Raw genomic sequence first — 26,648 nt, forward strand, 5'->3', positions numbered from 1 at the left:
GGAAAAATTTCCAGCGCACGATCTGTCCGCGTTGCACGTAGGCAAAAAAAAAAAAAAAAGATTCCGCAGCGTTTTTTTTTTCTTCTTTGTAGAAGCCCTTTAGTATTTTAAGTATTTTAGTATTTTAAGGGCGTTTGTGTTCCACGTGGAGCGACAACAAAGTCGTCGCTCCACGTGGAACACAAACGATGCTGAGAAGCACTTGCCGTGAGTAACCAGCAGCCTTCCCCGGCATACAATGCACCTGCCGCCGTCTCCACCGCACTAGTAGCCACGCTAGCAGCAGCGCCTCCGATCGCCACGCTAATAAATCACGTCCTAGCAGAGATCTCGCGCACCACAGCGCCGCTCGGCAAGGGAAACACGTTTCGCTTTTCACACCTTTACCAGTGGCCACCCTACCGGGGCGCTGATGTGCGTTTCCTCGTGTGCCTTCCATCTGCCGCGCCTCCACAGTTCCGTATAGATGTTTTGGTTTTCCGCTAGCCAGAAAGAAGAAGAAGCGGAATCGCCCCTCTGGTGGACCAGCAGCCTGTTGACGGGCCCGTTGGTCGAAGCCTACGAGCAGCTTGATACGTGGTGCCTCGGCTGCGACCACTTCGAGAGGAGCGTCGCCCAGGCGCTGCTCGTCGTGTTCGCTATCAACGTCGTGCTCATCCTGTGTGTGTGGCGCCGGTGCGGCGACCAGATCGCCGACCAGTTTCTGAACCTCGGTGAGTTAACCGATTGCGGTGACAGCAGCCATGGGTCGAAGGCATCCCTCCTCAATGGAATTCGTGAGCGCAGTGCGGCTTGTCGGTGGGCGGGGTCTGTACGCAGCGCTTCGCAAGTCAAGTGTCAAGTATTTTCTTTGTGAATCAGAGCTGCTTCTTCTCCCCTTCTTATGGCTCTTACCTAATGCAAAGAAATACGAAAAGATTTCTCACTCGGGAATTAGCCGAGTGTTAGGTTAATTTTTTTTTGTGTGTTTCTTCGCATTACTTCACGTATCTTAGAAGTGTGGCAGTTTGGGCTAGTTGGTATGACATGATGATAGTTATAGCGCGACAACAGAACGACGACAAAGGGACAAGGAGACGAGCGCTCGTCTCCTTATTTAAATGTTTAAAACAATGAAGAGTATAGCTCAATATTCTTTTAGTCTGACTGATAAAGTCCTCTATGGCGTAGTAAACATCCCACTGACTGTAGCCCAGAGTCTATCCAATGAAAAGAAACGTCTCTAAAAATCAGCGAAACGTTGTCCTCGTGCTAAACATTGGAACACGCATAAACTAGTTTCAGATGAATATATTGCTGTACTTCGCAGCGCAAAAGAAAACTTTTTAAAAAACAGCCTCCCTTCCTATGCCTCTAACGGACACAAAAAAATTCTGGCGCGTCATAAATCCAAGAGACGATAACACTATAAGCCTAATTGATTAGGCAGGAAAGGTTATAGCTCCTGAAAAGTGTGCATCTGTACTTAACGATGTTTTTGCTTCCAATTTTTCATCATTGACCATTGATTTTACCATTGATCACGCAGTGTCGTAATACGTTCCCAATGCATCTGATAATTGGTCCGCATGGCAGGGAATGCCTCATCCATAAATTAAAACGTTCTTCTCCCCCTCGTTGTAACATAATTAGCCCAAAGTTTCTGAAGAGCATGAGTGTTTACAGTTCCATCATACTAACCAAAATCTTTCAAGAATCACTTGACACGGGTTCCATCCCTGCTGAATGGAAGGTGGGGAAGGTGATTCCACTTCATAAATAGGGTAACAAGCATTCTCCATTTAATTACTGACCCATTTCACTCACCAGCATTCCATGTAAACTTCTCGAGCATGTATTGTTTTCTAATCTTGCAAACTATCTCGAGTTGAACTTCTTTTTAACGCACTCTCAGCACGGATTTCTCAAATCGTATCCATGCGAAACGCAATTAACATCATTTACACACCAACTGCATGCCATTCTTGATTGCTCATCTTTTGCAGACTGCATATTTTTAGATTTTTCAAAAGCATTTGATAAAGTCCCTCATAATCTACTCATGCACGAACTACGCCATCTTAACTTAGATCCCCAACTTCTCATTTGGCTTGAATCCTTCCTGTCCTGTCGTTCTCAGTACGTTTCAGCTATCAACTCTGATTTACCCTCAAGACCCATTTACTCGGGCGTTCTACAAGGCTCTGTTCTAGGGCCTCTGTTATTCCTAATTCATAATAATGACTTACCTTCCTGTGTTTCATCTAATATTCATCTTTTCGTTGACGACTGCATAATGTTTGGAGAAATAACTTCTAACAATGATGCAACCATTCTTCAATCTGACTTTAACGCTATCAGTGCATGGTGTAACACTTGGCAGATGGAACTAAACATAACCAAATGAAAGGCAATGCGTGTTACCAGGCGTACTAACTCTTCACCTGCCTATCACATCGCTAACACCCCTCTAGGTTGTGTTTCATTCTACAAATATCTTGGGTGTCCACATTTCATCTGACCTTACCTGAAACACGCACATTGCATACCTAACAAGCAAAGCTAACAAATCACTCTGCTATCTTTGACGAAATTTTTCACGTGCACCACAATCCCTCAAAGTAACTCTTATCCGGCCTAAACTAGAATATGCAGCCTCTGTATGGGACCCCGGTCAGCATAAATAATTTCACTTAGTAGAAAAAGTTCAGAACGATTCCACACGATTCATTCCATCTAACTATAACAGGACGGCTAGCATCAGTCTAATGAAAAATAATCTAGAAGTACCGCCCCTAGCTTTACGACGTAAAATCGCGCGCCTCTCTCTCTTTCATAGGATATATCACCACCCTTTTTTACGACGCCAACTCCTTTCAGCACCGCATTACATATAAACTCGCATTGATCACCAACACAAAGTAGGCATTCCATCTTGTAGGTCTTCCTCTTTCCTTCACTCATTTGTGCCACACACAAGTGATGAGTGGAATCACCTTCCTCTAGATGTTGTCACCATCAAGGATACTAACCAATTTAAAGTAGCTGTACGTGATATATTTATCCTAGTTTTCTTTTGGACTAGGCACCGCCCTTTATAGTTATATCATGCATCTATCTTCATTGATACACCAAGCTTTGACTCTCGTTTATACTTACCATATTCTTGTATATTGATTTTTTTTTTTGTGCCGCTATAATTTGTGTAACTATAGGCTTGTAATCTTTTAAAAATGTACTTGGGAATTGTTGAGTTTTCTGCATTTTTTTTCTTTTGTCTTGTGACTTTTTTTTTTTTTGAGCTTTACCTCCGATTTTCTGTATTTTCGCCCCACCCCCTCTGTAATGCCATTGGCCCTGAGGGTATTCTAAATAAATAAATGAATGATAGAACAACTGATTCGGATATTTCCAGACCCAAGTTTCAAAAATGTGGTGCTATCAATTTTCTTCTCAATTACGTGTACCGGCGACAGGATAAAAAGTAATGACTGATTGTCTCCTCCACCTTACAGAAGAGAGACGTAGGAGACGGCGCTTGACTTGCTCTATGCAAGTAAAAGTTGAGGGAGGTAACCCAGCAGCGAGATAGTTATAGCGCGAGAATAGAACGATGACAAAGAGACAAGAAGGACATGAGCGGGTCCTTCTTGTCTCATTGTCGTCGTTCTGTTCTCGCGCTATAACTATCGTCATGTCATACCAACTAGCCCAAGCTGCCACACCGGCATTGAAGTTTGGTTATGGCCACTTCCATTATTCTCGACCATGATAACTCACTGTTCCAGGGAAAGAGGAGGTGCTTATATTCTAGACACGCTGTCAAGACAGGGTCTGATAAACATGTTTTGAATGTTAGGGTGCGGAATCGTGCAATTGTAATTGGCCTGTTGATGTACTACTAGGAACCCTTTTCTCATCCCTTTCCCACTCTCGTGAAAATACAGCTAATGCGCCATTTGATCCATTCTTGTCTATTGTGGTGCATAAGCCACTTCTTTGTTGAAATTTTTCTGTCATTCTTGCTCTTATATATTCAATAGCATCGTCCCCTTCTTGCCTAACATCTTGAGGTGTAGTTTTAAGCCTCTGCTCTAGGCTTGTCTCATTTCTTAGGGAGTTTAGATGGTTCCGAAATTTGGCAGCTGCCTTTCTATCCTTTTTATGTACTTCTGCCAGCCATTGAGCTCCCTTTCTTCTAATCTTTTGATTGATCAGAAGGGATGCTTCTCTTCTACAACTTAGAAAGATATCCCATTTTCTTTCAACATCATCTGTCGGTTCACCCTGCTGCTTAGCATGTCTGTGTTCCCTAGAGGCTTCCTGGTGTTTGCTATGGCTCTGTTAACTTCCTCATCCCACCAGCTTTAGGGTTTGTGTCTTTTTGAATGATTGGCACTTACAGTGCCGCATTTTGTTTAAAAACAAACCTTGTGTCCTGGTACCCAAATTAAGTGCGGACATTGTAGGTGCTTGGGAACTAGTATTCTGAAAATATTTGGAAGCGGGGTGTCACCAGATGCAGAGAGAGAACACACAGAAAATGAGTCGGTGATAATTGCTACTACTTTATTTAAACGGGGTAACATTTGGAGAGCTAATATTATGGCCATTTATTCAGCTATAAAAGCTGGGATGAAAACCGGCAGTCGTAAAGGAAAAGACCAGTCAAGTTAATGGCAGAGTATTCCAATGCCAGCTTTTTCCCCAGTTTGCTATGCATGTGTTGCAATAACCACATTCGTTGGCACACTATTTAGATGCTCTTGGAACAGTTCATTTAAAATTCCGTGAGGTAATAATTTCGTGTGGTTCTGAAAAACATTGTGGTAGACAATGTCTGGGAATTTAGGTTGCATAGTCAAAGGTCGCACATCACTAATTTGTACATTTAGGAAATCGAGTAATGTTGGTACAAATATGATTTGTGGGGAATCTAGGCCAGTGCTCGGAGAAAAATAAATCTGAATTAAAGATGAAAATTGTATAACTATGATTAGACATTGTTTCGTAGAACCGTAAGAAAGTCTGCACCGTAAGTAGGTTGAATCAGCTTAACAGGGGTGGGGTTCTCGCTTACAGGTATAATACTGCATTTGCCATATATTTTGGAAAGCCTAGGCACAGCCGTAAAGCCTCTTGCTCTAATTGGACTAGTGGCCAAAGATAGTATGCTGGCGCACCCGAGCAGAAAGAACATAGCCAAATTCTGCAAACCAGTCGTATGTACATTTTGTAGACGATCGAAAGTGCTTTTCTTCCCATACCCGATCTGCGGCTGCTCAGCCTGCACAATACACCCGTTGCCCATGCTCCTTTTGTTGGGAATATGAGGTTGCCAGTTTAGTTGTTCATTATATATGACTCTTAGGTATATTAATGAATCAACTTGTGGAGATATCCTGCAGCTTGTAAATTGGAGAGATTTTCACCGGATCATTACCGGGAAAAACCAGCGTAGCACACTTATTGGTGTTAAGACTTAACTGCAGTCCATCCAGCCACTTCTCCATTTCACTCAAGTACGGCTGTAAAGTTTCGTAAAGGCGATGTATGTCAGCAGCCATAGCAAAAAATGCAATGTCGTCCACAAAACACAAGTCCGAACCTCTGATTGAATAGGAATAGTACACATCACGATCTTAAATAATGCTGGTGAAAGTACTGATCCCTGGGGCACGTCTCGTGTCTGCTTGTGTTTGCAGGAAGAAAATCTATCTTTAACCAAGTAAAGCTCCCTTTCTTTTAAAAATTCTGTCATCCATGCTACGATGTAAGAAGGGAGTCCAATGCACCGTAAACGACTTATCAACACAGAATATTTGACGCCTTTGTATGCTTTACAGATCTGTAAGGTAACTAAAGCAGCATACTGTTTTTTATGCCAGGCAATGTGAACCCAACTTTGGAGGTCTACTTTGTGGGGTCTCAAATTGGGGAGCGAGCACCACCCCACGCTCTTGGAGTGAACGGACACAGTATACACGATCTGTGCAAAGAAAACAACAACATACAGTTATTTAACTACTTTTGAGCTACGATATCGTCTGCCGAATCGATACATAAATCGCGATCAACCCACTAAGACATCCTTACACACAATTTCTATACACTCCAAAACATGAAAACACAATAACATACCCAAGGCAGCGTCGCCAACGCTTGGCTTACCATGAGGGCCCCCGGCGCGCAGGCCCGCGGTGCCATGCGCCGAGGACCCATGCGAGAGACAACAGTTCGTGGCAGCCGCCACGCGCAGAAGAAACTCGCTCAACTCTCACCCGCCACCAAGGCTTGCTTCCGCCAGGGATCACCGTCGCTATACTATGATGATGATGACGATAGTGGTGGCCAACTCTTGCGAACACAACGCCACCTACCGCCCGGTGGTTTTAACTCGAAATGTAGCATTTGGGCGAGACGCACACCACGCAGCACAAATAACTTTACAGGGATGTCAGCAACCACACAATTCGCACATTCCAGACTGATTGTCCAGATCTAAAGACAATTTGGTTGGGGCTCAGTAGCTGTTGTTCATTAACAAATGTTATTATAAGACTATGAAGGACCCTTTCAACAAGTTTCACTACATTTGATATTAATGCTATTCGTCCTATACTGCCGATATTATATCCAGCCCCCTGTTTTTCAAGAAGTCGTATCATTTTAGCTATCCTCCACTCATAAGCTATCTGTGCCTTCTTAAGAGAGTATCTTGTTAGACTTTACACATGCTTGAGCAATTCCTGATATATTAGTTTTAGCATTGGAGGAGGGGGGGGGGGGGGGGAGTTTGTAATTTCATAAGGCCCTGTTGCTGAGTTGGGCAACTTTAAAATACCTTGGTCTGATTCTGATACTGCTGTGTACTAAAAAATGGCTGGTGTATAGATGGGAGCATGCCTAACTCGCACAAAGGCGCCTTCGGCGGTATACCCTCGCTCCCAGCTACGCCATAATTTGTTTTTAACTGCCAAGGTGCACTTCGGTAGCATGGCATGCAGTGGCCCTGGTAGTTTAAAATGCGAAAAAGCACCTGTCACACTTTGCCCACTTATAAAACGTCATCTGGTTACCACTGCGCTATCATCTGATATACAACAACCAGTGCAGGAGGAAGAGATTGCTGAGCACTGCCTGAGAAGTTCACAGCACATCACGGGAACCGTGCCGGTGCGGTGTTTTGCGATTGCACAAATTTCCATCCACAGCGAAAAACGCAGAGCTCTGCCACCTTAGCATATAATCACAATCAGCAGGAAAAACTACGAGCCCAGTGAAGTGTACAAGTAGGTATACTTATTGCATTTATTCAAGCACGACTCCAGCAGAATTAGTGTACAGTATGCCTGTAGTATGAGGCACAAAACTATTGCCATTCTGTTTCGCAGGCCGCATGTCAATCATAGGATAAACGTATTGCGACTCGCGCGTGGATGCACGCACCGCGCATGTTTAGTACAACTGCAACGACCTACTATCGCGATGCATGAACGGCGCGGAAAGCATGACTTTCGACTCGGTCGAACTGCGACATGCCTTGACTGTCACTAGGAGAATCTACACGTGCTTTCGGCCGGCGTCATCGTAACATTTTAAAATCTTGTTCTGGCTGGCACTTTTGCAGCGCGTGTGTGTTCCGAGTGCCCGGCAGGAGTGGTAATTGATACACATGCGGTGCGTGAGCGTAAGTTGAAACCAGATTTTAGCGCTACGTTGACACCGGCTTACAGCCCAAATTCTGCCTTGTCACAGCCAAGGCGCGCCGCGGTTCGACTGAGTTGAAAGCAACACTTTCCACTGTTAGCATTTCTTTCCATTGGCAATGGTATGCTCCTGATGAAGCTGCTTCTCTAGTCTACAATGCACGTGCTGCAGACATTCCGGATCGTCGAGGAAAGTCTCCTCGACGTTTCACATGAAATCAGCATAAAATTTCAGCACAGGAACTGCGGGAAACATGCTTACAGCCGGACTCGAGTTGTGAAGTTTCGTGTTCGATTTGCAGAGCGTCTGCTCGCCTGGAAGTTGAGAGTGTTGCTTCGCCACGCTTGCAACAGGCAGCGCCACGCGCTTTTCAATATGGCAGCAAGCACTGAGCTCGCTGTGTTCTGGTGCATAAACCGATGTTGGTAGGCGCGTTGTGAATCTATTTTTAAACCCTTGAGCTAATTGGTTTAGTGTTTCCTGTAATTCTTGCGAGGTGTAAACCACAGAGTTCACATTTCCTGGCATTGGAATTTTCTTTGTACAACGTAGGAAGTTGAATAATGCTCAAATATTTTTTTATTTAGATAGATAGTCAAAGTGATTCTTATCATATTCCTCTTTCGGGTGTTTAAATGTTTAATGTTGCCGCAATACTATATATACTATATACGTTTAATACTATATTATAATACTATATAATAATTCATACTCTATACGTTCAATACTATATACGTCAATACTATATATTTTAAATGTTGCCGCAATTAATTGATAATCCTTCCAATTTTGTGCGCTCTGATTTCCTGTAAGACTTTTCTACGTAGCTTTTCTCCTTCTGTAGTCCCGCGTACACTCAGTGTTCCACCATCAACTGGGTAGAGCACTCTTGGTTGACGCCAACATAATCACAAATTCTAAAGTGTTTTTTGATTATTCTAAAATAGCAAAAAAAATTCTTACCGAGATAGTTCTTACCAAAACAGAAAGGACATTCTTCATTTCTATCACCGGATGCTATGTTAATGTTAGAGTGTAAGCAGTCTTTGAACTTTTTATATTTAACCAGTGTTTTAGCTTTTTTTTTTGAATTATTTAATAGAACACCCTATTTCATAGTATTGACGCAAGGCAAACGCAGTATTCAAACTACGCGCGCTAGTTCGTACGCCCCCCAAGAGATCAGCGGCTTGATGATGGAACAAGAAAAGGCCTTGACGGCGCGCGCTTCCTCAGCACGGGATTTTGATGAAAAAGAAGTGGTCCACCGCTCGAGGGTTTTTCTCGGAGATTGACCCCCTTTTTTGCTGATCCCCTGTTAGAGACGCCGCTACATTTTTATTTACTTTTCGGGCACAAGTTCGCCCCAATAAACAGTTATTCGTACACCATTTGGATTGTACGTAACAATTCTGGTGGAGGAGCTGGGTAATGATCTCAAACCCAGTTGGACTTCGAGGAAGCAGCCCGGAACCACGAGCAGTCGAACCAACTGAGCTCACGCCAGTTCATCAGCGCTCCAGCCGTCGTCTACGTGGTGAGCCGCCGGAATTTCCCCTGCCACCAGAGTCCAGAGTGTCTCCAGCTGTCTCCGGTGAGAGTACCGAAATGTCGTCTCCAACCGCTGCCGCACACGCCGTTTCGTCCCCAGTCGCTGCCACGCACGTCGTTGATGAGCCACGGACGCCGGACCCTTTTCATGGCGATCCTCATGAAGACGCCGAGGATTGGCTGGAGGGTTTTGAGCGCGTCGCCAACTGCAATGGATGGACCGAAGAACGGAAGCTCCGCCGAGTTTATTTCGCATTGCAGGACAGCGCAGAAACGTGGTTTGAAAATCATGAAGGTATCATTCGATTGTGGGATGATTTCCGACGGGAGCTACTGGCCACATACCCGAGTACAGACCGCAAGGAAAGAGCTGAAGCTGCCTTGCAAGCAAGAAACCAGTGCAACAATGAAAGCGTCGCAATGTATGTGGAAGACATGTGCCGGTTATTCCGCCGGTCTGATCAAAATATGAGCGAGGACAAGAAACTTCGGCACCTGATGCGTGGGGTGAAGCAGGAGATTTTTGCTGGTTTGCTCCGATGTCCCCCGCGGAACGTCACTGAATTTCGCACCGAGGCAACAGCGGCTGAAAAGACTCCGCAACAGCGAGCGAGGCACTATAATAGGGATGTTAACGTCACATCCGTAGACGCGGTGTCAGCAGTCTTCGGGAATGGCATCGACGTATTACGAGAGCTCATTCGATCAATGGTTCGGGAAGAGCTCCAGAAGCTAAACGGCAACCCCTCAACGGTCTCGTCATTAGCGGAAGTTGTTCGGGAGGAGGTGAGACAGGCAGTCCGTGAGCAGCAGCCACAAGCCCAGCCTGTTCAAGCGTCGGTTCCGATGCAGCCCGCAGTCTCGTATGCCAAGGTACTGAGAAACACCCCTGTACCTCATTTCTTCACCCCTGGACCTTCTTTCGCCGCCCCTGGACCTTATTTCGCCGCAGCAAGCACGCATCTGCCGAAACCTCGATTTACGCCGTCCCCAGCCGAGACTAGGATCCGAAAAGCTGATAAATGGCGCACTCCTGATCGAATTCCGCTTTGTTATCACTGCGGCGAAGCTGGCCATCTTTACCGGACGTGTGCATATCGCCGAGCTGGACTTCGGGGTTTTCCCGTAAACGCTGCCTGTCCACGGAATGGGGAGCGACCTTATGAAATCGAAGAGTACTTGTCAACGCGTCAAGGTGCTCACTCCTCGCAGCAGCATCAGTCTCGGTCGACAGCGCCACTGAGGTATCAGTCACCAAGTCCGCACTTGTCTTCAAACTCTCTGAGGCGACTTCCCCAAAGCCCGCTTCGGGAAAACTAGAATCGGTGACCTGGGGAGGTAAGGCCGCCGCCGACGCAAGAAAACAACCTACAGTGCCGATTTCAAAAATGTGATGATGGACACGAGACTACGTGCGGAAATGGTAACGCCGCTTCTGATTTGTCGGTAATTATAGACGGCTACGAAACGAATGCTTTAGTAGAGACGGGCGCAGACTATTCCGTCATGAGCAGGGGACTTGCAAGAACGCTGAAAAAAGTGCTGACCCCTTGGATAGGACCACAAGTGCGAACCGCCGGGGCACACCTTATCGATCCGGCAGGCATGTGTACCTCTAGAGTCGGGATACGCGGCTTCACCTACGTCGCCAGCTTCATTGTCCTGTCGGAGTGTTCAAGAGATGTAATTATCGGAATGGACTTTTTGCAGGCCAATGATGCAGTGATAAACTTGCAGGAAACGTGCGTCTCGTTCTCGACGAAACACGCCATCGCGACATTCGAGAGTGAAAAACGATTCGATGCGCTCCAGATTGCAGGTGATGATGTAACAGTACCTGCAAGATCCGTCATCGTTGTCACCGTAAAAAGCAATGTGTACAACGACTATGAAGGAATGGCAGAAAGTAATACTTGGCTATTACTCGAGAAAGGGATCTGTGCAGCAAGAGGTATTGTACGACTGCGTGATGGGTGTACGAGCGTCTTCCTGACAAATTTCCGAAATGAGGTGCAGCACCTTGCGATGGGAACTGTTGTTGGTCACTTGCACAATTACTTTGCTATTTTGGATTTGAATTCTTCCGAGACTGCACCACTACACCTTGACAGTATAGATTCCACACTCGCATCTATCCACATCGAAGCAGCCCTATCACCGAACCAGAAACAAAAAATCGAGAGCCTTATACGGGAGTACGCCTCGTGTTTTTCCACGTCATCGAAAGTGCAAAGAACATCTATCATCAAACGCCGCATCATAATCGATCAATCTGTTAGACCTATTTGCCAGCACCCGTACCGAGTGTCACCAAAAGAGAGAGAAGTCATCAGAGGCCAAGTTGAAAAAATGCTCAGAGACGATGTAATTCAACCGTCGGCCAGCCCATTGGCCTCACATGTAGTACTGGTAAAGAAAAAGGACCAGACCTTGCGTTTCTGTGTTGACTACCGAAAATTGAACGTCGTCGCAAAGCGGGATGTCTATCCCCTTCCAAGGATCGATGACACTCTTGACAGACTACGAGACGCGAAATTCTTCACCTCTCTAGACCTCAAGAGCGGATACTGGCAGATAGAGGTGGACGAACGAAATCGCGAGAAAACTGCTTTCGTGACCCCAGATGGGTTATACGAGTTCAAGGTACTCCCATTTGGCCTGTGTTCCGCACCCGCCACATTTCAGCGGATGATGGATACTGTGCTGTCCGGGTTAAAATGGCAGTCCCGCCTTGTTTATCTCGATGACGTCGTGATCTTTTCGGCCACCTTCCCTTCGATCAGCATGTGGAACGACTACGGACTGTGCTCGAAGCGATTAGTTCCGCAGGGCTGACGATAAAACCCCAAAAGTGCCATTTTGGTTTTCATGAACTGCTTTTCCTCGGTCATGTGGTTAGCTCTGAAGGCATTCGACGTGACCCCGAAAAGACAGCAGCTGTAGAAAAGTTTCCTAGACCGACAGATAAAAGGGCTGTAAGACGATTCTTAGGACTTTGTGCTTATTACAGAAGATTCGTTAAAGATTTTTCGAAGATTGCGGAGCCACTAACCCGACTGACGAAAGAAGACATGCCTTTCACCTGGACAAGCGAGCAAGAAGAGGCGTTCAATGAGCTACGACAGCGACTCCTACACCACCCCGTCCTGGCACATTTCCACGAAGAAGCCGAAATAGAGATTCACATGGACGCAAGCAATTTGGGACTAGGCGCCGTCCTTGTGCAGCTGCAAAACGGAGAGGAAAGAGTGGTCGCATATGCTAGTCGCACTCTTTCGAGAGATGAAATAAATTATTCGGCGACGGAAAAAGAATGTCTGGCGGTAATATGGGCCATACAGAAATTCCGACCGTACTTATATGGTAGACCATTTCGAGCAGTGAGCGACCATCACTCGTTGTGCTGGCTCGCAGGCCTAAAGGACCCTTCTGGGCGACTTGCTAGATGGAGCCTCAGGTTGCAAGAATACGACATAACAGTCGTATACAAGTCGGGTCGCAAGCACAGCGATGCTGATTGCCTGTTACGCGCACCAATGTAATCTGCACCTGGGGAAGATGGAGACGACTTTCCGTTTCTTGGGGCCGTCAGCATCGCAGACATGACTGAATATCAGCGATCTGACGCGGAGTTGCTTAAACTGATCAAGCATCTGGAAGGACAACCCGTGCGTGTTCCTCGAGTTTTCGTCCGGGGATTGTCCTCATACCTCATGAGAAACAACGTTTTATACAAGAGAAACTTCGAGCACAGCAAGGAGAAATTCCTACTCGTCGTTTTTTCGGCCTTGCGACCCGAAATCCTGGAAGCCTGCCACGATGACCCAGCAGCAGGACACCTCGGAGTGAGTAGAACATTGGCTCGCATCCGCACAAAATACTACTGGCCAAAGTTACTGGATGCTGTACAGCATTATGTAAGGACATGTAGAGATTGCCAGAGACGCAAAACGCCTCCATTGAAACCTGCAGGATTTCTCCAACCAATCGAACCACCTGAGTCTCCGTTCGAACAAGTAGGAATGGATCTACTTGGTCCATTTCCTACGTCATCAATGGGCAACCGATGGATAGTAGTGGCGACAGACTACTTAACCCGGTATGCCGAGACAGCCTCTCTCACCAGAGGCACGGCTATAGAAGTAGCTTAATTCTTCGTCACTAACATTGTACTACGGCATGGTGCCCCAAAGGTGGTTATCACGGATCGAGGAACTGCATTCACAGCCAATCTGACGCAGTCCATTATGAAACTTACCCACACAAATCATAGGAAAACAACGGCTTACCACCCCCAAACGAATGGGCTAACCGAGCGACTCAACAGAACTCTAACCGATATGTTGTCCATTTACGTTGACTTGGAGCACCGTGCGTGGGACAAGATACTGCCGTACGCCACTTTCGCTTACAATACTGCTGTGCAGGAGACTACTAAAGTGACGCCATTCCAGCTAGTCTATGGTCGAGTAGTTACCACACCATTAGATGCAATGCTGCCTGTAGGCGACAATACAGAGCACAAGCCTGACATCAGCGAATTCATTCAGCGAGCTGAAGAAGCACGGCAGTTGGCGCGACATCACATAAAACAATGACAACGCGTGGATGCAAACCGTTACAACCTTCGTCGGAGAGGAGTCGACTACGCACCAGGCGACCTAGTTTGGATTTGGACTCCTGTGCGGACACCTGGCCTTTCCGAAAAGCTCATGCGCCGCTATTTCGGCCCTTACCGAGTCCTTCGTCCCGTCAGCTCCTTGAACTACGAGGTGTCACCGGAAGGACAAGTGAGCTCATCAAGATGCCGAAGGAGCACGGAAGTCGTGCATGTAGTCAGAATGAAGCCATACTATGACAGGCAATGAACATCGAACTATACACACCCGATTATGAGGAATACCTATTTCTCCAATGAAATCACGCATTCAGACCATCTCAGCAACACTGCTTTTACGCATCGGGACGATGCGTTTTCGGAGGAGGGATAATGACGCAAGGCAAACGCAGTATTCAAACTACGCGCCCTAGTTCGTACGCCCCCCAAGAGATCAGCGGCTTGATGATGGAACAAGAAAAGGCCATGACGGCGCGCGCTTCCTCAACACGGGATTTTGATGAAAAAGAAGTGGTCCACCGCTCGAGGGTTTTTCTCGGAGATTGACTCCTTTTTTTGCTGATCGCCTGTTAGAGACGCCGCTACATTTTTCTTGACTTTTCGGGCACAAGTTTGCCCCAATAAACAGTTATTCGTACACCATTTGGATTGTACGTAACAGTATACTGGAAAGTGACCACTGTGTGAAGCGAAATCAACTACTTCAGCAGTACACTTGCGCTACAGAACGTCAGATCTAGCACTGATTGTGTTTGACCGGGAACAAACGTAGGCTGCTTCATATTTAGGCAAGTAAAATTTATATGCGTAATGTAGTCCCACAGAAGAATACCAGCACAGTCTGTTCTAAAACCCCATGATACGTAATGACAATTGAAATCGTCAGTGAGAATTATTTCATTCTTGCAGCTACTTAGGACACTGTCCAACTGTTGTGTATTTTGTACTACTGAGGGAAAATATGCATTTATAATATAGAAAGGGCGGCATCCTGGCATGTTGATGTCAATTACCAGAATTTCGCAGTCCGAGGACATAAACTGAAAAGCCAAATGCGCCGTGTGGCAAAATTTGTTTGATATTAATATCATTACACCGCCCCTTAGTGGGCACTAACCGAAATATGCGAAAATTTTTAAATGGTAATCTTTATTAGATGTAAGCCAGGTTTCTTGCAATGTTATTATGTTGGGATTTAACTGATTAATTAAGCAAAATAAATCTGTTGAAATGGAAAACAAAGAATGACCATTCCACTGCAGAACTTTCAAAGTATCTATGGTGATGCGCGAAAGACTTCGGAAACGACTGTTTCCCAAATACTTTCTTTAAGAATTCAAGCGGGATTAGAATCTCCTTTTTTGGTTTTAGAACTGGGGCACGTAGATTTTACTGGGGACCCAGTTCGCTTCGGGCGCCTTCTATCACGACTAATTTTCATCTGATCCGGAAATTCTACTTGATTCGAGATGGAAGGTTCTGATACAGTAGGTGTTGAATTTGCCTGATGTTCCTGCTGAGAGACCCACTCAGTTACAGTAGCTATTATCTGATCGACAACACCTTCGACATTGCTTTTTCAACTGCTGACTCAACAAGTTGCAAAAGTTTGACCTCATTTAATGACTCTTGCCTCGCAGCAGTACCAGCATATCCGAAGGTTCGATCTTTGACAACAGCAATAGCTTCTCGTCGTGAACATTTTTGCCTATCCATTATATCTAGCAGCTAGGTTTCATTTGACCTTGCCTGACAATTTATGTAATCAGCCATATGGTCTCCTCCACATAAACAGCACTTTTCTATCTCAGCACTGCATTTATTAGAGGGACGGCCAGCACCACAGGCTCGGAGTCAGGAACTTGATTTGCAACTCCCTAAGTTGGGGCCAAAACGCCAGCAGTTACGGCACTGAAGAAGACGAGAATCGAGGCGTTCTACTCGAAAAATGAGTGGCCATATTTTCAATTCAGATGGGCAAGAAGTGTCGGCAAAGGTGGCAATAACCGATTCTGTGGGAACTTTCTCACCATTCACTACGCGGTTACACTGGTATACGGCCATGATGCCAGCATCCGACAGCTTCTCCGGAGTGTCGGTTGGTGACAATCAAAAGTCAACTCCTTGAACGATTCCCTTTCTACATGCCAAATGAGACAGAATGAACGCACTCACCGGAACTGATGCAGATGCCTTGCACTTTAGGAGGTCCACAACAGATGAGGGATTTGACGATCTACATATCACACCACCTCTTCCAAACTTCTGAACTTCGCTTATCAATTGAAAGTGCGATGTCATTGCCTTGAGCTCTGCTTGGACAGCTTTTGGGTTGCTCAGCATGATAAATCCTCCACTCGAAGAAGGCACCAGTGCAACAGGAATGCTGTTAAGACTGCTGTGATAAAAAGCTTCGAATGGCAGTTCATTATTAGGCAAAGAGGCAGACCAAGGGCTGTGCTCTTGGCCAGGAATTAGTCATTGACACGGTTTTTTTTTTACTTCATAAGTCTGCCCCTAGGCATAATAATTTTTTAAAAATACACATACAGGTTGAAATCGCTTAAACGATAGTAATAAATATTGCTCAGAAAGCCAGGAATTAGTCATTGGCACGGTTTTTTTTTTTACTTCATAAGTCTGCCCCTAGGCATAATAATTTTTTAAAAATACACATACAGGTTGCAATCGCTTAAACGATAGTAATAAATATTGCTCAGAAATTAACTCTAGTCAAATTCACCCAAGGCTCGGACAAACAACCGGTCAAAGTCCCAGCTCAGCAGTCGCCTGCATATTGTGATAGCCTCCTCATTTTTGTCTTCTCCAAAATTACCTAGGGGAATGTATAAGTAGACGACGAGCACGATTAACAGGTCAAGACAATTGGTCACGTACTACGTCTCGAAACCCCCTCCCTCAGTCATACCTGCGTACCACGGAATGTTCATATGCGCCACTTGGATTCACCGTCAACCCATGTAAGTACGGTGTTGCAGAAAGTCTGGCGGAGTATTTGGTGAGCGAAAATTCCTGCTGGATGCTAAAAGGAAATATCGCGGTTCAAGCTGGAATCAAGACCAGGCATTCTGCGTGTTACCCATACCATCGAGCTACGCCAGTGAATGTAACTAATGCGTAAACATGTTGGGGTTACAGTGCTGGCTATCCTTATCGATAAGAATGTATTTCGAGGTGGCATTTCGCCGGGGGAACACTACCAACTTGAATTGGGAAACAGTTTGGTGAAAAAAAAATTTTTGTTAGGAAATGCACAGCATGTGATAATTACAATAAAAGGGGCATGAAATACAAGAAAGTACACGACACAAGAGCCGTCTAACTGAAAGTTTAATGGAAAAAGTGTGGCACATATTAACAAAAAAGGCACTAATAAAGCAGCCTCTAATCACGTATGCCTTAGATATAAAACCCCAGCTTGAGGGAGAGCAATTAAAGGCTGGCTCACGCAGCTGTCTTGCGCTTGGGTTATTTCGAACAATTTCACGCATGCGCTCTTTTTGTGTCCTTCTTACAGTGACCATCATGAGTATGTTCTGACTTGCCCAATCTGCTACATCCCTAAAAGGGAACATGCATGTGCTTTGTGTTTCATAATGCGTCACCAATAAGCCCAAGTTGCACTCTGCTTTGTGCTAATTTTTTTTCTCACACTGTTTCCAGTTCAAGATGTTCCACCAATTATCCAACAAGTTCATCTTATCGTGCTACCGTACTAACTAGCCCAAATTGCCACCCTCATCATCTTATTAAAATACACCGACGACTGCTACTTCTGATAGGCTTCATGATCAGACTGCAGTGGGTTTCGATAAAATAGATCTTTTTGCCCCACAATAAGTGCGGAGTGACCCTTGACACATCAGTGTAGTCAAAGTGCCTATGATATGCACGTGGCTGCGGAATTTACTCTTGATGTATCGTCGGCTACAACACCAAGAGCAGCCAGCTAAGCAAGCATGACACCTGCAGTCGAACAAAGGCCCCTTCATCGCAAAAATATATACACAACTAGGGGCCACTTGTGGTGCCCTCCAGGACAGGTAGCATAGATAGAACATCTTCCCTGTAGAAAAAAAAAAAAGAAAATCACAGCTTTACCGCAAAGGCAAAGCAATGGACATAACAACAAATTGGAATGTAAGTCGCAGAATGGCCAGCAGATTGAAAGGTGCCCCGCGTTTTTCATGCACAAATAACACACGAAACGTACTCTCAGGTACAGATAAATGCGAATAAGCGTCTCTGTTGTTACTTTGCTGTGTCTGAAAAGTGCGCTCTTTTCGCAAACGTAGACTGTGCAACGATTGCTGTTACCTTTGTGCGCCCAGTAACTAAAACAGAATCATTCCGGTAAAAGCCGAACGTCAGCCAAGATGTACAATCCTCTCTACCGCGAGATAACGTTGCGCGGAGAACGTCGATTCCCTGCTCTTTGCAGGGCAAAGTGCCGTAAGAGATAAGAGCGCAGCCGCCACGTTGTGACGATGTTGCTACACACTCTCATTGTGTCATCTTGCTTGTAATGCTCAAAAACACCTCGCACTTACGATTCAGAGGACCCAAGTTTGATTCCACGCACTGGAGTCTTTTTCTGGATGTTTTTCTTTCTCTCATTTTCATATATATATATATATATATATATATATATATAAATACGTATACATATGCGGTGAGTGACAGCGATGCCGTACATCTGTGGCAAAGTCCAGCTGAGGGTGTCCATATAATTGCTCTCGCAATAAAATAAGTCGGAGTAAGGGCTCAATTAACAAACTTGACAAAAAAAAACATTTTATAGTCTGCATCATGTTGATCGTTTCTGCATTGCTGGTGGTGATGCTTGGCGTGCACTGCCTTGTGTTGGAATTGTCTGAATGACTCATGATGTGGTTCTATGCATCACTGAATTTGAAACCTTGCGATGGCAGCGGCCCTGAACATTCTCAGTGCCATGTGCAGCCATCTTCCTGCTAACTGTCAAGGATTGTGAACACCTAACAACAGGTTTGGTAAAGCGCCGTGGCTTGGATCAAGTGCTGTGTGCTTGGCTATTTGTTGCCTATTTATGTACTGCAGATATTTGGCCACTGTTTGGCACAATGCTTGCAATTCTGTGTCTGGTGTGTGGAAGAACTGAGCACCTGGAGCTCTGGCTCAATCCAGCTTATTCCCACGGTGGCGATCATGCAGAAGCAGGTTTCTCGTCTAATGTTGCATGCAGAATGCACCGGTACACTCAAAGAAACTCGGTGATGGTATCTTTTTAGTGCCATCTTTCGTGCAAACACACATCGACGTAATCCTTAAGCACACTGTTGAAGTGTTTGGTCTCTCCATTCGCTTGGGGATGGTAGACAGTGGAAGAAGGATGCTTTATACCACCATCTTGCAAGAATTGTTTGAACTCTTTTGATCTGAGCTCACAAGTTCTTCAGAGTAGCCTTTGCTGCCACATTTTCAAACATCGATCCATGTTCGAATACGTGATGTTAGCAGTGAAAAAAACTTCTGGCTACGGAAAGTGCAGCTAACCCACTTACAGAGACATCGAGCAACCCTGTGCGCATGTCTATAAACAAAGTGTTTTGTGTTACTGGGCACAACTGTGGGTCCAGTCTCGACATGCTGTCAGAAGTGCCCGAATAGATTCCTTTGCTTCTCACCACCCAAGAAGTTGAAAAAATCATGGTCAGTGAACAGCGAGTTTCGAACTACAAGTGGCTTGGTATTTCTTCTCAGTAACCCAATGCCTTTGACTTCCCCAGTGCTGCATCATGGCCAACACAGAAAGCTTGTTACAAGGACTACGCAGTCGTCTCTGGAGCCTTTGCCAAATTCCAAGCACGCTCATTGTCATACTGTATGGACCCCAGAAGTTGTCCTCTGCTCGACACTTTGTTGATTTCTGTGGATGATCAGCTCTGCTAGAAGACTTTCGTCAAGCATTTCACTTAACGTTCACTCGGCTAACAAGCTCTACGATTACCGCTTACGCAAGCAGACTCTGAAATCGTGCAAAAGTGTCAATGCTTTCAATACAGGAATTATAAACTTGTGAAGTGCTTGAACTACACATCTGTCTCGTATGGGACAGGTTCGGTGTTGGATTCAGGGACTATCACCTTTCAGACCAATTGTGCCATAACTCCAAGTTGTCAATAAAGGAGGCTTGGGCTCAGGTGATTGATGGAAAGGATGCCTAGAAAGGAAAACGGGAGAAAAGACTGCTGAAGGATATCATCATCAGCCCACCGCAGGACAAAGGCCTCTCCCATGTTCCGCCAGGCAACTCAGTCCTGTGCTTGCCGCTGCCACTTTATACCCGCAAACTTCCCAATCTCCTCTGCTTGCCTAACTTTGTCTTTTCTGACCCTCTTGCCCTCTATGCGAATCCAGTCTGTGATCCTTAACGGCCAGCGGTTATCTTGCCTACTTGCTACATCCCCGGCCCATGTGAATTTCTCTCTTCTTCTTGGTTTCTAATATGATATCCTTAAAGAGGGTTTGTTCCCTGACCCACTCTGCTTTCTTCTTGTCTCCTAATGTTACACCTATCATTTTTCTTTCAATCGCTCACTGCATTGTCCTCAGCTTTTTTTGTCAGCTTGCTCTTCATCGTATACAAGCTATTTACAAAAGTAATTACTAACAGAATAAACACAGTATTCGAATTAATCAATCAACGGAACAAGCAGGATTTTGGACAGGCTGCTCAACAATTGACCACATTCATACTATCAATCATGTGATAAGAAATGCTCAGAATACACCCAACCACTATATATAGCCTTCATTGATTAAGATAAGGCAGTTGATTCACGATCAGGAGTCATGCAGACACTGTGGAATCAGGGTGTCGACGAAACATAAACATCCTGGAAGAAATATACAGAGGATCAAGTGCCACCGTAGTTCTCCATAAAGAAAGCGGCATAATATTCAGAAAGGTGTAAGACAAGGAAATACAATCTCCCCAATGCTATTTACTGCGTGCTTAGAGGGGGTTTTCAGAGGCCTAGAATGGGAAGAGTTAGGGATACGATTCAAAGGAGAGTATCTTAGTAAAGTGCACTTCACCGATGACATTGCATTGCTGATTAACTTGGGGGACAAACTGCAATTTATCATTACTGAATTGGACCAGGAGAGCAGAAAGTTAGGTCTTAAAATTAATCTGCAGAAGCCGCAAGTAATGTACAACCGCCTCGAAGGGGAACAGCACTGTGAGATTGGTAGCACTGCTTTTGAAGTTGTCAAAGAGTACGCTTACTTAGGGCAGGTAATAACCACGGAGCTGAACCACGAGATTGAAGTAACTAGAAAAATAAAAATGGGGTGAAGCACATTCGGCAATCATTCTGAAATCGTGTGTCGTAGATTGCCACTATCCCTCAAGAGGAAGGTATAAAACAGTAGTATCTTGCTGGTACTTACCTATGGAGCAGAAAGCTAGAGACTTACAAAAAGGGTTTAGCTTAAACTGAAGGATATGTGACGCTTCAATCAGAGGCAGCAAGATCACGCAGTGCATTGTGACGTATGGGTGTGTCACTAAAAAAAGAACACTCCAGCAATGCTGCTTGTTCTTTCTGCATATGTTTGCTGCATCCACACTCGGAGAGCCCAGTGTAGAAGTCTAAGTGCAATGACTGCAAGAAGGGCCATTTCATGGTTGTTTGTCAAGCTCTGAAAGCCAGACAGGCCAAGGTCTCTGCAATTCGGCTGGATACAGTTCACCACTCAAACAATGCTACGTATGTGGAAGTAACTGTTGAAAAATTACACACATGTTTTGAGAGTCATCTTTAGTGCAGAGGCTTCTGCCACACTTTCCCGCACCTTTTTTATACAGAGTTGACATTATCTTTTCTGGGGAACAGCGGCTCAACATTCTGGTATCCTCTATGACCACATTGCTGTAAAAAGGCAACCCCAGCACCCAAGGACTTTTTCGTCAAGGCGCTATCTATGCCATTATTGGGTTTACCCACACTGGAACCTGTAGGAGTTGTCAAGTTTATAGGCCTGGTCTCTGTCAAGCCTTCAAGCACTCTATTAGCAGGACATTGCACTCTTCTTCAGGAGTACAAAAAAAAAGTTTTCAAGCAGGTGTATTTCCGTATTCTCTTAGTGTGCAATGAGGCATACCTGTTTCCCTTTGAGAAATGGTGAAGGTAGAGCTACAGAAGCTGGAATGCGAGGGAGTAATAAGCAATGGTGGTCAGGCTCTGTGGTCGTCCCAACTGCTTTTAGGTGTCCACCTAACAAAGCTGAACCAAGTCACCTTACATGAGTGTTATGATCTGCCAACCAAGTCCTCGGCTTTTGGAAGATGCGTAGATTTTTACCAAACTGAATACAATATCTGGATTTTCTCAAGTCAAGCTTAGGGAAGAATTGTGCAAGAGCTCACAACATTTGACTTTGTTTAGGTGCTACTGATTTTGTCGGACACTCTTCAGCCTCACTCTTTCAGAAGCAAATGTCAAGAATTTGTGGCGACGCGAAGCGGTGCTTCTGTGTGCGGTGCAGAGAGCGCATGCGCACGCACGAGAAAGTTATCTTCGAGAGGAAGGGTGATAATAAAAGTCTGTTGTTGTTTGGGACGCGAAGTGTTACTTGCGCAGCTCTGCCAAGCGACGCGTCTCAACATTGGTGACCCGGACTCTGAATACAGACACAGCGACCGGAGTGTCGAACCAGCCGCAATATGGATTCAACGTCCACGACCGACGCCCCTCCGACAGTCTCCTCAGTCGACGTTAAGCTGCCCCCTTTTTGGACTGCGGACCCCGCACTTTGGTTCATACAAGTGGAATCTCAGTTCGCAGCCAGACGAATCGTCGCAGACCTTACGAAATACCACTACGTAGTCAGCAGTCTGCCACCCGCCATAGCCAGTGAAATCAGGGATCTGTTGCTCGCACCACCTGTCGAAAACGCATATGCAACGCTAAAAGAAACCCTTATTCGCCGAGTTATGCCCTCCGAACCACAACGACTGCAGCAATTGCTTCGCGGCACGGAACTCGGCAACCGTACTCCTAGTCAGCTTTTGCGGCACATGCAATGCTTGGCGGAACATCAAACACGATAGATGGGGTATTGCTCCGAGAACATTTTTGCAAAAGTTGCCTTCAGGTGTCCGCATGGTCATCGCGGCCTCAGAGCACAAGGATTTAACCGCAGCCGCCGAACTTGCTGACAAACTGGTAGCAATGACAGCGCCCACACCCATGGCTGCCGTGCAAGCGCAACAGCCTCTAAACGAACTTCAAGAGATGTGTGAGGAGATTGCTCGACTTGCCGAAGCCTTCAGGTGTCCGCATGGTCATCGCGGCCTCAGAGCACAAGGATTTAACCGCAGCCGCCGAACTTGCTGACAAACTGGTAGCAATGACACCGCCCACACCCATGGCTGCCGTGCAAGCGCAACAGCCTCTAAACGAACTTCAAGAGATGTGTGAGGAGATTGCTCGACTTGCCGAAACAGTATCAGCTTTGCACGCTAGCAGGAGGGCGCGACCGATAACCGAGCCTAACACGCCGCTATCAAAAGAGCAGCACGAGCATATCTGGTGGTATCATCGGAGGTTCGGAAGTAGTGCGCGTAAATGTGTCCCACCGTGCGCGCACTCGGAAACAGCCGCGGCAGGCACTGAGGGCGACCAGTGCTACTACGTTGCCTCCAAGTCGTCCCTCAGTATTTTTTATTACCGACCGCAACAACGGAGTATGTTTCTTAGTGGACACAGGCGCCGAGGTGAGCGTTATACCGGCGTCACAAGCTGAAAGAAAGAAACCTAGTACATCGCCCTTGCAAGCTGTCAACAACACGGTGATAACAACATATGGCCATCGTTCACTGTCGCTGAACTTCAGTTTCGGCAGAACATTTAGCTGGGTGTTCATAGCTGCTGATGTCAAATTCGCCATACTAGGTGCAGACTTTCTCCAGTTCTTCGGCCTGTTGGTCGATGTCCGCAACAAACGGCTTCAAGATCCCGTTTCTCGGGGAGCGGTACAAGGCACGCCGTGTTGGCACCCCCCTATCAGCCCGGCCTTGCTTAGTACGGCTGGAGAAGCGTACTTCACCGCAATACTACAAGAGTTCCCAGAGCTGACACGACAGCCACAGGCATTTCCAGAAGTAAAGCACGGCGTCCTGCATCACATCGAAACCACAGGCCCACCGGTCTATGCGCGACCACGGCGCCTGTCACCCGAGAAGCTGCGGTTGGCTCGACAGGCGTTTGCCCACATGATGGAACTCAGGATAGTACGTCCTTCATCCAGCCCATATGCGTCACCTCTTCACATGATCCCGAAATCAACAGACGGTGATTGGCGCTCTTGCGGGGACTATCGAGCGCTGAACCGGGTAACCGTGCCAGACCGTTACCTAGTCCCGCACATTCATGACATGACCTCCTTCCTGCATGGTGCTACCATTTTCTCTAAAATAGATCTAGTGCGAGCATATCATCAGATACCCGTAGCGCCGGAGGATATCCCCAAGACCGCAATAAAAACGTCATTCGGAATGTTCGAGTTCCTACGCATGCCTTTCGGCTTACGCAATGCCGGCCAAACTTTTCAACGGTATATGGATGGCGTTGTCCGTGGCCTCGACTTTTGCAAGGTATACCTCGGTGATCTTCTGATTGCTAGCAGCACGCCTGAAGAGCACGAGTGGCATCTGCGCTACGTACTTCAGCGACTGACAGAGAACGGCATCGTTATCAATACGGCAAAGTGCGTGTTTGGGGTACCGACACTATCATTTTTGGGCCACAGCATTTCAAGTGCCGGAGTACAGCCCCAGAAGGACAAGGTGGAAGCAGTACGGCAGTTTCCACAGCCGAAAAACCTCCGCCAGGTTCGAGAGTTCCTGGGACTCATGAATTTCTACCGTAGGTTTATCCCGAAATGCGCCAACATCCTTCACCCTCTCCACAGCCTACTTGCGGCATCTGGATCTAAGGCAACTGCCATTCAGTGGAACGACCAATCCACACAAGCATTCCGGATGATAAAGGAAGCTCTCGCAAATGCTACCATGCTCACGTACCCACAGCTGGGTGTTCCTCAGTGCGTCATGGTGGACGCCTCCGATGCAGCGATTGGAGCCGTGTTGCAGCACAGGGTGAGCGGAGTGTGGCGACCAATTTCGTTTTTCTCCAGAAAACTGAGCCCGTCCAAATGAAGGTACAGCACCTTCGGTAGGGAACTCCTGGCCATATACGCGGCTATCCGGCATTTCCGACATTATGTGGAAGGACAAGAATTTTTTGTGCTCACGGATCACAAGCCACTCACCTACGCATTGCGCGCGAACTCCGATTCTGGTGCGCACGTGGCACGGGAGCTCCGCCAAATGCTGTACATCGCAGAATTCACGACAGATATACGCCATGTTAGTGGCACGGATAATGCTGCTGCCGACGCTCTTTCGCGCAGTCCAGTGAATGCCATCAGCCTGCCGAGCGGCGTGGACTTCACCACACTTACGACGGCTCAACGCAGTGATGGAGAATTGAAGCGTCTACTGACGTCTTCAATCAGCGCCTTGAAGCTGCAATGGTTGGAAGAACCCACAGGATCCGTATGCTGCGACATGTCTACAGGCAAGGCCCGACCGTTCGTCCCCTCGAACCTCCATCGCAGCATTTTTGACTTGCTGCACAGCCTGGCGCATCCCGGGATTCGAACCACGCAACGGCTATGCACAGCGAGGTTCGTGTGGCCAGGAATAAACCGGGATGTCCGATACTGGACACGAGAGTGCATCGCATGCCAGCGCTCCAAAGTTCAGCGACATACTGTGACCCCCTTGGGATCCTTCCCTCTGCCGGACTGTCGATTTGCCCATGTGCACGTTGACATTGTGGGACCACTGCCGTTGTGCCAGGGGCAAAGCTACTTGCTAACCTGCATTGATCGCTTCACGCGATGGCCGGAGGCCGTGCCCATTCCAGACATGACTGCTGATACCGTGGCCCGCGCATTTATCTTCCACTGGGTGGCCCGCTTCGGAGTGCCGGCAACCGTGACTACGGATCGCGGAACACAGTTTTAGTCCGCCCTGTTCGCAAGCGTCACCCGGCTCTTGGGTACTCACCGCATCAGAACAACTGCCTACCATCCGATAAGCAACGGTATAGTGGAAAGGTTCCATCGCCAGCTAAAGACAAGCCTGACGGCTACTGCGAGTCACAGTTGGGTAGAGGCACTGCCGTTTGTTCTGTTGGGTGTTAGGACGGCTCTGAAAGCAGATATTGGATGCTGCTCCGCTGAACTGGTGTACGGAACAACGCTTCGCCTCCCAGGGGAGTTTTTTACTACCAGTAAGGACCAAAACGTGTACGCGAATGCGGACTACGTCGTGCGACTGCGAGACATCATGAGCAAGCTACGCGCTGTTCCTCCGCGTCCGCCCGCAGCCCGGCCAGTCTACGTGGACCGGGAACTCTCCTCCTGCTCTCACGTGTTTGTGAGGCACGACGCCGTACAGCCTCCACTCCGGCCCCCGTACGACGGGCCTTTCAAGGTGCTGCGACGGGCAGACAAGCACATTACAATCGACAGAGGTGGTCGTCACGACGTGGTTTCTCTAGACCGCGTAAAATCAGCACACGTGGACTCCGACAGCGAGGCACCTGCACCACCTCGAGCTCCATCTTCGCAGTCACCCCCGGCAGACCACATAGCGCAGCCCCAACAAGTCCTCAAACGGTTTACGCGGAGTGGACGGTGTACGAGACCC

General features: G+C 46.8%; 1 protein-coding gene across 2 annotated transcripts in view; it reads left to right on the forward strand.

Annotated features, from left to right (window-relative positions):
• The first annotated feature begins 201 nt into the window (after positions 1 to 201).
• Positions 202 to 26,648, forward strand: part of Gint3 (GDI interacting protein 3) — a 213,216-nt gene continuing 186,769 nt past the window's right edge. The window contains exon 1 of one of the 2 annotated variants that reach the window (XM_037424316.2): positions 202 to 713. The gene's annotated coding sequence lies outside the window, so the exon portion shown is untranslated. The remainder of the gene's footprint in view (positions 714 to 26,648) is intronic. The other variant, XM_037424315.2, reaches the window with a different exon arrangement.

The sequence above is a fragment of the Rhipicephalus microplus genome, chromosome 5 (genome assembly GCF_043290135.1).
Source record: "Rhipicephalus microplus isolate Deutch F79 chromosome 5, USDA_Rmic, whole genome shotgun sequence".
Lineage (NCBI taxonomy): Eukaryota > Metazoa > Arthropoda > Arachnida > Ixodida > Ixodidae > Rhipicephalus > Rhipicephalus microplus.